The sequence below is a fragment of the Lissotriton helveticus genome, chromosome 7 (genome assembly GCF_964261635.1).
Source record: "Lissotriton helveticus chromosome 7, aLisHel1.1, whole genome shotgun sequence".
In the NCBI taxonomy this organism is placed as follows: Eukaryota; Metazoa; Chordata; class Amphibia; order Caudata; family Salamandridae; genus Lissotriton; species Lissotriton helveticus.
The window spans coordinates 913,171,948-913,185,231 of record NC_136068.1 but is presented as its reverse complement, the minus strand read 5'-3'; positions in this window follow the sequence as shown (position 1 = coordinate 913,185,231).

Here is a 13,284-nt window from a genome sequence, read left to right as displayed (position 1 = left end):
ATTTTAGATCTGTTGATAGTCCATCCATTATTGTACACCCACAGACAGTGTCTACCCCCCTACATCATGCTGATGGACCTCGTCCCACAGTTATAATCCCATGTATGTAACACCAATGTCCCCAGACTTTGTCCCACTTGCCCGAGCATCCCCAGGTTTGGTATATTACTTTTTTTTTGCCATGCAGCACCAGTCTAAGTCTTGTTCCAAATCCTTGACTGCTAGTGGTTGTGCTTTCCCCAATGATTTGGCAATATTTCTTTTGGCTAATATATAAGCGAGTCTTAACCATAATGTGTTTTATTTAGTCCAGTTTGTTTCTCCCATAATACTGTCGCAGGGATTCTGCTCATACACAGAACTGTGCATAGAGACCTAGAACCTCAGTGAATTAGGGTGTACCAAAACTCACCTCAGTATCCAAAATCCCCTACCAGACTAGCAATCAGTGTCTCATTGGTTCTTCCATACCCTCAATGATTTAGACAACCCAGAACACGGACTTAGAACACCTCAGGTAACGTGAAACACATGAACACTCTTTCGTTATACCAACATATCACGTGCAAGTTTGAAATGTTTATTTCTAATGCCGTGTTCTCAGGCGCAGTATCTTAGCTAATACAAGCAAACATATTATAAGCAACAAGGGTATCAGCATAGTTACTAGTCCATAAAATACAAAAGGAGAAAGCATGTTAAAATGCTAAATGGAAGAAGGCTAAATGGCTCCTAAGCCTTACCCTCCCTTGCTAATATATTATATTATATCTAAAGAAGGTCTCTTTGGGTTTTTAGAAGGGCGGCCCCATACCTCTGATCTTAGTGGAAAGGTATCACATCATCTTCCACCAGCTCTCTGCATGCGAAAATTCATCAAGTGTGTGTGCATGCTCTGCGCAGTGCATTATTAAACGCGCCTAAAGCCAGAGTTGGCCGCAGCTGCATATATGTTATGTCTAGAACGTGCGCAGATCAGACCTCACAGCAACCACTGTGTTGAAATAACCTTGAAGGCCTCGGCACTCACTGTTCATTCATAGCTTACCAAGCAAAGTTGATAAACTAGCAAAACATATTATTCTCTTGTGAAGCAAAATATTCTACTAGGCTCAAAGCTCTAATAACAATATGTGCCATGTGTAGAAGCAGCAGAAAGGTAAAATGGTGTTTAAACTTCTAATAAGCTCATGCTAACTTAACACAGTGTGAAGGCAAAGCATATCTATATGACAATACACAATAGATGCCATTGGGGTTCTAGTGGGACTGCCTCTCCTGTCTCCTTTGACATCACTGTTGTGACTGCCCTCCAGAATCTGAGGAGTCTGGGGCAGCTCCATTTTGTATGGAAGAAGGTGCCTTCCTCCCCACATCCCCTCGCACATTTATTTGAATCACATTTTCCCACTTGGTGGAGTCTCGATCTGGTTGTATCAGACCTATGTATAATTCTAATTTGAAACAGTCAAATTCGTGCTCTCACAGCTACCTCTTTGATGACCTCAAGCCAGTCATCTTCTTCTTGAATCCCGATATCCATATTCAACTATTCCCTAAGGGCTAGCAATGGGTCTGGTGTGATATTCATAATCTTTTTATGGACAAGGGAGGTTGCCTTCTCTGTTATTGGGTCTACCATTATTCTGTCTTAAAGTGGAGCTGTTTCTGTTATTTGTTTGCCCCTGCTAACATGTGTCTGTTTCAATTGTATGTATCTGAATTCCTCAGTGTTCGGAATTTGATATTCGAACTGCAGTTTAGGGAAGACTACCATCTTTTGAATTTCCCAAATGTCCCCCAAGTATTCAATACCCAGGAATGCCCATTCGCGGAATACCTTTAGTCCCTGCAATTCTCCCAGAAGATCACTGTCCCAAAGAGGGATTTGCGCTGTTATTTTTGCTTTCCAGCCCAGGAATTTAGTGACTTCTCTCCATAGCCTCACTGTTGTTTGTGTGTGTTTCGGTAATTTATCCAATACTTTCTTGCTATATAAGGCTTCCTGATACCCCCTTTGTCCCATCGACCAATGATCCACTCGTTATGCCGGTTCTTCTTGTCCCGCTAAGACCCAATCATTGATCATCACCAGCTGAGCCGCCCAATAATATTTATGTATATTTGGGACAGCTATCCCACCATCGTATGGTCCCCTCTGTAGGACAGGTTATGACTAAAAAATGTCAAGTGTGGTTTTAAACCTTCTTCGAACAAGACTATCCACGAGTGCAGAACTGTGGGTTTTCTGCACAGCACATGTACGACAATGAGAATTCACATGCTGATATTCCAAAACCAGGCGGTATGACCCATCAGGTTTGGTTCCAGTGAAAAGAGGATTATTCATGAGTAACACACATTTCAATTACACCTTGATATTCCAAATGTTCAAGGATTTCCACCACAGGAGGCTTCGCTTCCCGACGCATGGAATATTGAAGTTGTGGCTGTGGCATAGACCCCAATAGAATCTCATGGCTGGGTGAAAGTTTATCCCATCCGACTTGAGTATGGTACAACGCCGGTGCTTGCACCAGAGCCCACTCTTGTGCAAAGATCTGTGCCTGCTCCTTGGGCACAGTGTATGCAAAACTAAGGAGGATTACCTCCTCCCCTCTTGGAGCGGCCAAAACAAAAAGCGGGGGCCAGTCTGCCTCAGCTAACAAAATGTCCTATGTTGAGGTCAGATTTCCCCCCAAAATCCCTTTTATTACACGTTGTATGTCACCTTCAAATAAAAGTACTATCTCATATAGTCTGTCTGAAGAATTCACTCTAGTGTCAGCGGTCTACCACTGTGATAAAAGTGTCAGTTGCTGTCCCCTTCAGATATGGACGCAGTGCTTGCCGCACTATTGTAACCTCCGCTGCGCTGTCTAGCAGCGTTAGTGCCCATGTCAGGTTCCAAAGCTGTGTTCTCACTATCTGTGGCATACCTTGCGGTTAACGCAGCAACTTTCTTTTTCTGAAACTGAGAGCATTGACGTGGAATATCATCCTACTTGCCTTTACCGCAGCTGGACGGGGCTGCTCACATCCTTGTGGGGCACCCCAACCTCTGCCGCATTCTCCTCCACTGGCTTGTTTCTTAAGGACTCTCTGCTGCCAGGCCTCAGCAAAATTGCTGAGAAGCTTGCAAATCTTCGACTCTCCAATTTTTTAGAGTCGAATGGTCTGCTCCGAGACTCGCAGACCGGTTTTCGTCCCGGTCAAGGTACTGACACGGCCCTCCTGGCAGTCGTTGAAGAATCCAGACGCATCTTAGATTCGGGAGGATCAGTGGCAGTGATCCTCCTGGATCTGAGTGCCGCATTCGACACCGTGAACCATCGGGTGTTGACTCAACGACTGTCAGAGGTGGGCGTGGCAGGGGCCGCTTTGAAGTGGCTTGGTTCATTTCTTGAAGACCGGTCTTACCAGGTCTGGGAAGGTAGCAACAAGTCTCCATCCATCTCTCTCCAGTGGGGGGTGCAGCAGGGCTCGGCCTTGAGCCCGACATTATTTAATGTCTATATGGCCCCCCTGGAGGATGTGGTGGCCCCTTTTAACATCAAGATCATCAGCTATGCTGATGATACTCAGCTGGTGGTCGCCCTTCCTCAACTGGTGGAGAACCCTGACTTGTTGCACTCATGCCTGGTGGATGTCTATGCCTGGATGAGCAGTTCATCTTTGAAGCTGAACGGCTCTAAAACAGAGATTATGCTACTTGGAAACAAAGCTCCCTCATTGCCATTAACATGCTGGCCAAGCTGTATGGGTGACTTCCCCACCATGAAAGATGAGATTAAGAGCCTGGGAGTCTGGCTGGAGCAAGATCTCTCCTTCAGAACTCATGCCAAAAGAACTGCGGGAGTATGTTTTGCCCTGCTGCGGGCTGCTCGGAAAATCTTCCCGCTCCTTCCCCTTTCATCGAGGAAGTTGTTGATTCAGGTGTGGTGTCGGGTTCAAATCAGGCCTACATACTCTGCTAAACTCTCGAACGCCTTAGTATAGAAGTTGGCACGGACACTGGAAAAGGTAAAAGACAAGTTTATTAAGACCCCATGGGGTGGTGGTACATTCCTACAGCACCCTTCGGCAATGTAAGAAGTAGCACACCGAACATCGGTGCGCGACCTCTTTTATATAGTTTAATAGCAATAAAAAGATAGGCGGTTACAAGTTACACATTTTAGGTACATATAAGGTCATTTTTGGAACACAGCCAGCACGTGGGAGGAGTTTAACGGCACTGGTCAGTTAGTGTGAACATTCCTAAAGAGTGACCAGTTGATGCATAGTGCGCATGTGCGCTTGACCAGTACTAAAAATAGCCTGTTGCCGAGCAGAATAGTGACCATGGGTATCGAGAAAGGACGAAAGGGCACACTGACCACGAGGCAGCGTGTTCATAGGAAACGGAAGTCAGAGGGATTCAAAATGGCCCCCGTTCGTTTTGGTCAAGTTAACAGAAAAGACCGTGTAGCTGTGCTAAACGCTAACTCAGGAGCTGCCAAAACACGACAGACGGCCCTTTTAGCGTTTTAGCAAAAGCTACCTCATAGTGGACGTAGTCAGAATGTTCATCCTCAATGTTAATAGCCATTATTTTCAATACTTCATCATTGATCAGTTTCTCTTGCTTATCAATAGCTCGTTTGGACGGAATACAGGCTGTGATACATACAGAACATAATGTAGGGCCACATTGAATACATAGACAAAGGAAAAATAGTACTCCAATAAAAACACAGAGAATCGTTAATAATTTCCAACCCCAAGTACTAAGCAGGGTCCAGAACCAACCAGAAAAGGTCCATGTTCCATTTTCTGGGTGGATCTCAGCAGCTATCTTATGTAATTTTGTAATCGAATCATATACAGACGGTGAGTTATCTGGTACGTACACGCAACAACTACTTCCGATGACGCGGCATGCTCCACCTCTATCAGCTAGTATCACATCTAGAACCATTCGATTCTGGAGCGCCACAATTCTGGTAATTTGTAATTCCTCAGTAATATTCCCTAAAGCGGAGGCAGTTTCGTTAGCGACTGCTTCCACCACACGCGTAAGCCGCCTTATCTTCCTGCTATTCAGTGCAGCTCCTACGAATGAGAATAACCCCAAATTGAAATCTACATATTGTTGTAAAGTGGTATCAGTCTGGTCTATTTCATCAAGATCTACTGTTCGTTTGACCCTGTTTAGTATGAAATCATGGTACAGAACGTAATCATTGTGGTACATGGGAGGAGCAATAAATACAGGTGGTAATACAAAAGCTATATAACACGTTCCCAACCATCCCAATGGTAGACGATGGTATCCCTTATTTCCACAAATGAAATACGTGTTATGTGAAGCTACGAATGCAATTCCAATTGGTGTATCAAAGGTAAGTGTAATATTACATTCACTGCGGCCTACAGGGATTGTACCTTTATTTCTAATACACAAATCTGCTTTTGTATCAATGACTGTTATCATATGCGAGCTCGTCACATTTATAAGTCTTTGATTCGTATATACACGAGGTGTAGAAACATTGTCCGGACGGTACTCTTCCCATTCAAACTTAGTTCCTTCAGCGTGTGGATAGCCGTCTTTGTCGTTATAACATATTTTATTCAACCGAAAAAGTAGTCCACCTTTCGTTGGCCATCGCAGAGTAAAAAGAAGAGTGTACCAAGCATGACAAGAACCATTATGAGAAAACGGGAGAGGAATGAGTGGTGTTCCTCCCTTCTTCTGATGTCCGGGCAACATTCCACATACCCAACAATTGGACGTGTTGGTCATGTTATGAGTATGATGCAAAATCTTAATAAAGCTGTTATTCAAATAAGTCTGCCTATGTCTTTCTTCGTGAAAAGGCAGAGTGAAATGAAAATGTTCAGATGAACTTGGAGTGGTGGGCAGCAAATGTTCTCGTGCAGGAAACAACAGTTCTATAGTCCAAGCTAATACTGCGATCACCACTACGGTCAAGACAAACAAAACAACACCAAGAATTCTCCCTCTTCGTGTCGAAGGAGATGCCATAGTTCACAAAACAATACTCTTCAAGAAAACAACACTAAGCGGGAAAAATAAAACGATGGTTCTGAACCGAGGCTGCCGTTGATTTGTTCTCCGGGATTCAAGACGGGTGTCGCTACACTGGGCAGAACTGATCCCCCCCCCCTTGATATTCCCGGCTTCCGTTTCACAAACCTCAGAGCGGTTACCAACCAGTTTCAAAAACACAAAAGGAATCTTATTTCATGGGGCATAGATTGTACTTCACTTTATCAGAAACAACGTGGTCCGGGAAGGCTCCCTCCAATTCATCAGGCGTGACAGCTGGGCTCTTTTCTGTATCCAAAATCTTTCTGTAGTCGGATAGCACCACAGGGCTCACCAGATCCGGAGAGACACGTCGGCAGTGCGTTGAATGTATCCACCGCTTCTTGTTAGTGACTCTCACAGCAGTTCGCGTAGCCAGCAGCACTTGCTCAGGGCCATGCCATCTCGGTTCCAAACTGCTGGATCGTTCAAATACTTTGACCATCACGTGGTCCCCAGGGCGGAGATCGTGAGCCTCACCAGTGGAGTTATCAGGGAGCGCCTCTCGAACCTGTTGATGGATAGAAAGCAAATCATTTGTTAATCGTGCCAGATAATCGTTCATCATTATACAAGGCATATCATGTATCAAACGAGGTTTTGGAACTCCCCAAATATTCATAGGCCTTCCAAACACCACTTCGTAGGGTGTGAGGCCAGATCGAGAATGTGGTACTGACCGAATGGACAGTAATGCCAGAGGCAAAGCGTCCGGCCATTTCAGAGATGTAGATGCCACTATCTTTGCTAGCTTCAGCTTCAGAGTTGCATTGTATCGTTCTACTAACCCTGCTGATTGCGGATGAAAGACAGCATGGAATCGTTGCTTGATTCCCAATCCTTTCAGGACGTATTCCACTACTTTTCCAATGAAATGAGGGCCATTATCACTCCACATAAGTTTACAAACACCGTAGCGCGGGAAGTACTCCTTGAGTAACACCTTAGCTGTTGTCAATGCTGTATTGTCTTTCGTAGGGTAAGCCTCAATCCATTTGCTGAAGGCACACACCACTACTAGGACATACTTGAGATTATTACAGCGTTCCAGCTGGATGTAATCCATTTGTAGTACTTCGAATGGTGCAGTAGGTGGAACAAACCCTCCTTTAGGAGTATGAGTCCCTTGTCCAGGATTGTGCTGCAAACATATCAGACAGGTCTGCACTACTCTCTTAGCTGTGCTAGCAATGTCAGCATTTTCCCAAACTCGTGTAAGCAGTTTAGTAATTGCGAGAGCTCCAATGTGTGCCAGCCCGTGTGTCATTTGCACCATTGTTTGTAAATAGGCCATGGGTAGTTTCCATCTCTCCATATCTTTACTACGCCAGCAACCCTCATCATCCAATACTCCTTCAGTGGCCCATTTCATACGTTCTGCCTCAGATGCTGACTTCTGTATATCTAGTATTTCTTCTCTAGCATCATGCCACCGCTCAGCTTGTGACTTCACCACATACATGGGGAAATTATTTTGCAGCATAGCAGTCTCTCTCGCAATGCGGTCTGCGAAAGCATTGCCTTGCCCTATTTTGTCCGTCACCTTTTTGTGTGCACTACACTTGACTATTGCAACTTTCTTTGGGCATAACAGTGCATTCAGGAGATCGCGTACCAACTCTCCATGCATGATGTGTACTCCGTGTGAAGTCAGGAATCCTCGTTCCTTCCAAAGTAGGCCAAAATCATGCACTACTCCAAAAGCGTAACGACTATCCGTGTAGATGTTCACACATAGCTCAGCACTTAACTCACATGCTTTCGTTAAGGCTATCAATTCAGCTGCTTGAGCCGATTTCTGGGGTATTCGTGCTGCTTCTACCACGGTCTTAAGTGTCGTGATCGCATAAGCTGCGGAAGTCGTACCATCTGGTAACCTCACACACGATCCATCAACCCACAGTTCCCCATCTACATCTGGAAATGGCGTATCCTGTAAATCGATACGACCCTTTGTCTGTTCCTCAGTCAGAAAAACACAATCATGTTGTTCTTCCTTCTGGGTCTCAGCAACAGGATCCGGCAGTAAAGTAGCAGGATTTAGTGTCGCACATCGCTTTAGTGTGATGTGCGGCGCCAACAATGTTAGCTCATATCCTGTCAAACGGGCACTGGTTAGATGCTGCGTTTTTGTTTGATTCAGTAACGCATCTACCGCATGGGGAACTAGCACCAACAATTTGTGTGACAAAACTATTCCCTCACTTTGTCGTATCGCAACTGCTGTTGCTGCAACTGCTCGAAAACATCCAGGCAATCCTCGAGCCACAGGGTCGAGTACCGCCGAGAAGTATGCACAAGGCCTCTGTTTGTCTCCGTGTGTCTGCACTAACATTGACAATGCGCACCCATCCTTCTCGTGTACATATAATGTAAAGATCTTCGTGTAATCAGGTGTACCCAACACTGGTGCAGAACAAAGAGCTTGTCTCAATTGCTCAAAAGCATTCTGACATTCATCCGTCCATTCAATGGGAATCGGTGTATCTTTAGACAACAATGCCAACAATGGTTTAACGATATGTGAAAAACCCAATATCCATTGCCTACAAAAAGACGTCAAACCTATAAAGGCGCGAACATCCTTCTGAGTGCGAGGGACTGGAGTATCTAGGATTGCTTGAATTCGATCTGGTGTCAATGCACGGCCCTCCTTAGACAAAAGATGACCGAGGTAGGTCACCTTTGGTCTACAATATTGTAGCTTTTTCTTCGAAACTTTATGATTATGTTTGGCCAGGAAGGAAAGCAAAGAAAAGGTACTCTTCTCACATTGTTCTGGCGTGTCTGCAGCAAGTAAGATATCGTCTACATATTGAATGAGAACCACTCCCTCTTGTAAGTCAAAGGAATCAAGCTGTCTTTTTAATGCCTGACTATAAATGCTAGGACTTTCAGTATAGCCTTGAGGAATTCGACAGAATCTGTACGATTTATTATTTAATGTAAAGCCGAATAGATATCGACTGTCAGGATGTACAGGGATCGAAAAGAAGGCATTCTTCAAATCGATAACTGTAAAAGTAGTTGCCGTCGATGGAACCAACGTAAGCAACGTGGTGATGTCAGACACCACCGGGTACTGAGGCACTACTATCTTGTTTATTTCCCTCAAATCAATAATGAAACGGTAAACCTTAGCATCTGTATCTCTTTTAAGAATCGGTAAAATTGGGCTATTGCAAACATTGTAGGGGACTTCCTCAACTACTCCTGCCAAAATCAAATCGTTCACAATGTGCATCAAAGCAAGTTCTCCTTCTCTGGAAATCTTATATTGTGGGACACGTGGTAGAGATACTCCCTCCTTTACAGTAATACGTACTGGAGGGATTAACATCTGCCCCACATCCGTGTCAGAAGTGGCCCACAACGTGTTTGGTAAGGAGGCCAATACTTCAGATTCATGGAGAAAACACACTCGCTCAAAGTCTGGGTAATTCTCATTCAACACAACTCGCACTCCTTCTGGGGCACAGCGAATAGTAGCTCGAAAGTGTTTTAACATATCGAGTCCAATAATATTATCTGGTGTATTTGGAGACAACAAAAAGGGACATGGGGCAGCAAATTTATCAACATGAAATGCAACTGGTTGAGACAATGGGCTAGAAGTAGGTGTTCCATCGAACCCTATTGCTGTAATTACCTCGCCAGACAGGGGAGCCCTTGGAACCAAGTATTTGGACAAAGCGCTACGAGTAGCTCCTGTATCGACCAGAAATTGATCAGTGGAACCCAGAACATGTGCTTCTATGTATGGACCCCTTTGATCAACTGGTACCTCAACCGATTCCACACCCCATCCTACGCAATCCTATGCATAATGCTCATCCCGTGGTTCAGCAGGACCACCCTCATTTATCTGATATTGATTGCGGTTATCAAACGTATTATAATCAGACTGACCACGACCCCTTGCTCCATATCCTCCACGATCACTCGTACCATAGCCTCCTCGATCATTCGTGCCATAACCTCCTCTTGACCCTCCATAATAATTCCTAGACCTTCCACTTCCTCGTCCCCTCAAATTACGCTGCTCTTGAAACACCGGACAGTCTGCAATCCAATGCCCAAACTGTTTGCAGTATGCACATTGATTCACAGAAATGTCAGAACGAGGGGGAGGAGCATTACTGTATGATCCTCGCCCTCCTCTGTTATTTCCTCTCGTAGCCTGAACCTGGGCTAACATTACCTTCGTCTTCAAATCCTTTGCTTTCTTTTCACTACTTTCTTTTGCCTCTAATTCCTGTCTTTCATAATATTGAGCCATAGTCAATAAAGAAGCAGGGGTTGCTGTGGTCCATGAACTTTCACTCGCTTTCAATCGTTTCGCAATCTCCGGTAGGAGATTAGCCACATACTTATCAACGAATAAATGCCTGCCAGTATCTTCTGTCAATAATTGACCACTGTAATCATGGAACGCTTCCTCGAAGCGGGAGAAAAAATCGGAAACTGATTCATCCGCTTTCTGCTTACAAGAGGCTAATATAGTCCAATCAATCTTTTTAGCGGGAGCAAGAGTCTTTAGTTTTGTTAGTATGGCCCCTGGAAGGTCTAATATTAATTGACACGGCTTACATGCTGGTTCTCTATCTAAATCAGCCTGAACAAGATCTTTCCAAGTGGCCCCGAGAGTCGTGAGGTCATCAAACCTACGAATCGCTCTCCACATATCAGGGGGCAATATCAACCCGAAAAATAGATCAATATCAACTAACGTCATGATACATGAAGAAATTGCACTTTCAACATTTTCATAAAAAGCCGCAGGGTTTTTACGGGGATCAGGTAAAGCATTCTTAAGCGCCATGACATCTGCTCTATTCCAAGGCGTATAAACCCAATTATATACAAAATACCCTTTCGCGTCTTTGGATCTTTTATCATCATCTGTGCCATCCCCTTTATGAGGGACATATAAAGGCGCAGCTTCTCGCATAGGTCTAACATTAATCGCAGCGATCTTATCTGTTTCAAAGATAGGGCATTCTTTGGATATTCCCGTCGCTCCGGACGTAGACGAATTCTTCGACTTTTCCAACTCCCGTAGTCGTGTCGCCTCATTACGCAGTTCAATCAAACGCTTGAAGAAGTCGTCCGCATCTGAAAGAACAAAAAGACCTTTACGAAAATTCTCACGATCCTTGGATATCTCCTTTGGTTCTAACTCGAGAGAATATTTTCTATACCGCTCAACAACTTCATCTCCAAAATGAGCTAAAAAATACAGTCGTTCCTTATCAGGCCACTGTTCCATTTGTTCAGTAACGTCAGAAACAGTAACAGTATTAATATTTAGTTTTCGTGCAAATGAACGTAATTCCGCAGCTCGTTCCGCATGTAACCTGGTACGCTGTGTTCGATCACTATCCTCGTCCGAGTCCTCGTTCGGAGCCGTAGGTACGACGTACGGAGGCGGACAACGATCTAGTAATGAAAAATCATCTGTTTCATTAGTAAGGACTGGATAAAAAGGACGCCTGATAGGGAATTGACCATTAACCTGTAAATTGCGTTCTCGTCTCTCCCTCACTTTCTTTTCCTGTAATTCCTTCTCCTGTAGCTGTAAAGCTTTGTCATGTGCAGCCTTCCGCTGCACTTTCTCCGCCAAGGCTTCCTCACGCTTCGCTCGTTCACGCACCTCTTTCTCCCACATACGCACACAATCAAACATATCTTGTCTAGACCTTCGCTGAAACAAACACTGCTCTACATACTGTACCTTTCGAAGGTCAAACGACCCATATAGCGGCCACTGTAATTCACGATCAGTCTTAGTATACTTATGCCATAATGTACTATACATTATAGGTGGAATACCGAATTTGACATACATTTCACGATTTGGAGTCCCCTCTGGGGGAGCCGGCTGCTTTTCACTTAATCGATAATTGGTACCATTTTCAGAACAGCACATCCTACGGAGTGTGCTAAAAACAGGCATGTTCCAAAAAGTACCACGAAAATGTGATACTACAAAAATGTCACCTAACGCGGTGTACCGTTCAAATCAAATAAATCAGAGAAATATCCCTACATGCCTGCCTATGTGAGGTGCACTTCACATATTCAAATTCAAATTCAAAGATTCAAAACGTTAGCTAACAAATTCAAATTCAAATTCAAAGTTTCAAAAAGCCACAGTAAGTGTCAGTAGACTACCTCACCGCTCAAAAGCTTACCAAATATTTTCAACCGTCCAAAGTCCAACTGCCAAGTTCTGTGGTCAAATCAGCCAAAACGGCACATCACGACAATCCAAGATCAGAATCTCAGTCGAGGACCGGCGCCACCTGGGAGGTCAGATCGGAAGGAAGGGAAAACACACCGTGGGTGCCAAGACTCGGGTCACTCAGTGGCAGCGTACGCGTCCATGGCGAGTTTCCTGACCTTCGTCACGACCTCTCCTTCGGGCATCCGAGTCACCGATGAGTCCCTTCGTGGTCGCCAATTGTGGTGTCGGGTTCAAATCAGGCCTACATACTCTGCTAAACTCTCGAACGCCTTAGTATAGAAGTTGGCACGGACACTGGAAAAGGTAAAAGACAAGTTTATTAAGACCCCATGGGGTGGTGGTACATTCCTACAGCACCCTTCGGCAATGTAAGAAGTAGCACACCGAACATCGGTGCGCGACCTCTTTTATATAGTTTAATAGCAATAAAAAGATAGGCGGTTACAAGTTACACATTTTAGGTACATATAAGGTCATTTTTGGAACACAGCCAGCACGTGGGAGGAGTTTAACGGCACTGGTCAGTTAGTGTGAACATTCCTAAAGAGTGACCAGTTGATGCATAGTGCGCATGTGCGCTTGACCAGTACTAAAAATAGCCTGTTGCCGAGCAGAATAGTGACCATGGGTATCGAGAAAGGACGAAAGGGCACACTGACCACGAGGCAGCGTGTTCATAGGAAACGGAAGTCAGAGGGATTCAAAATGGCCCCCGTTCGTTTTGGTCAAGTTAACAGAAAAGACCGTGTAGCTGTGCTAAACGCTAACTCAGGAGCTGCCAAAACACGACACAGGGGCTGATAACATCTCGCCTTGACTATAGCAATGGTCTTTTTCTAGGCGCCCCTGAATCCACTTTTAACAAACTTCAGCAGGTGCAAAATGCGGCGGCCAGACTACTTATGGGCATCCCCAGAACAGAATCTGCCAGACCCGCCCTTAA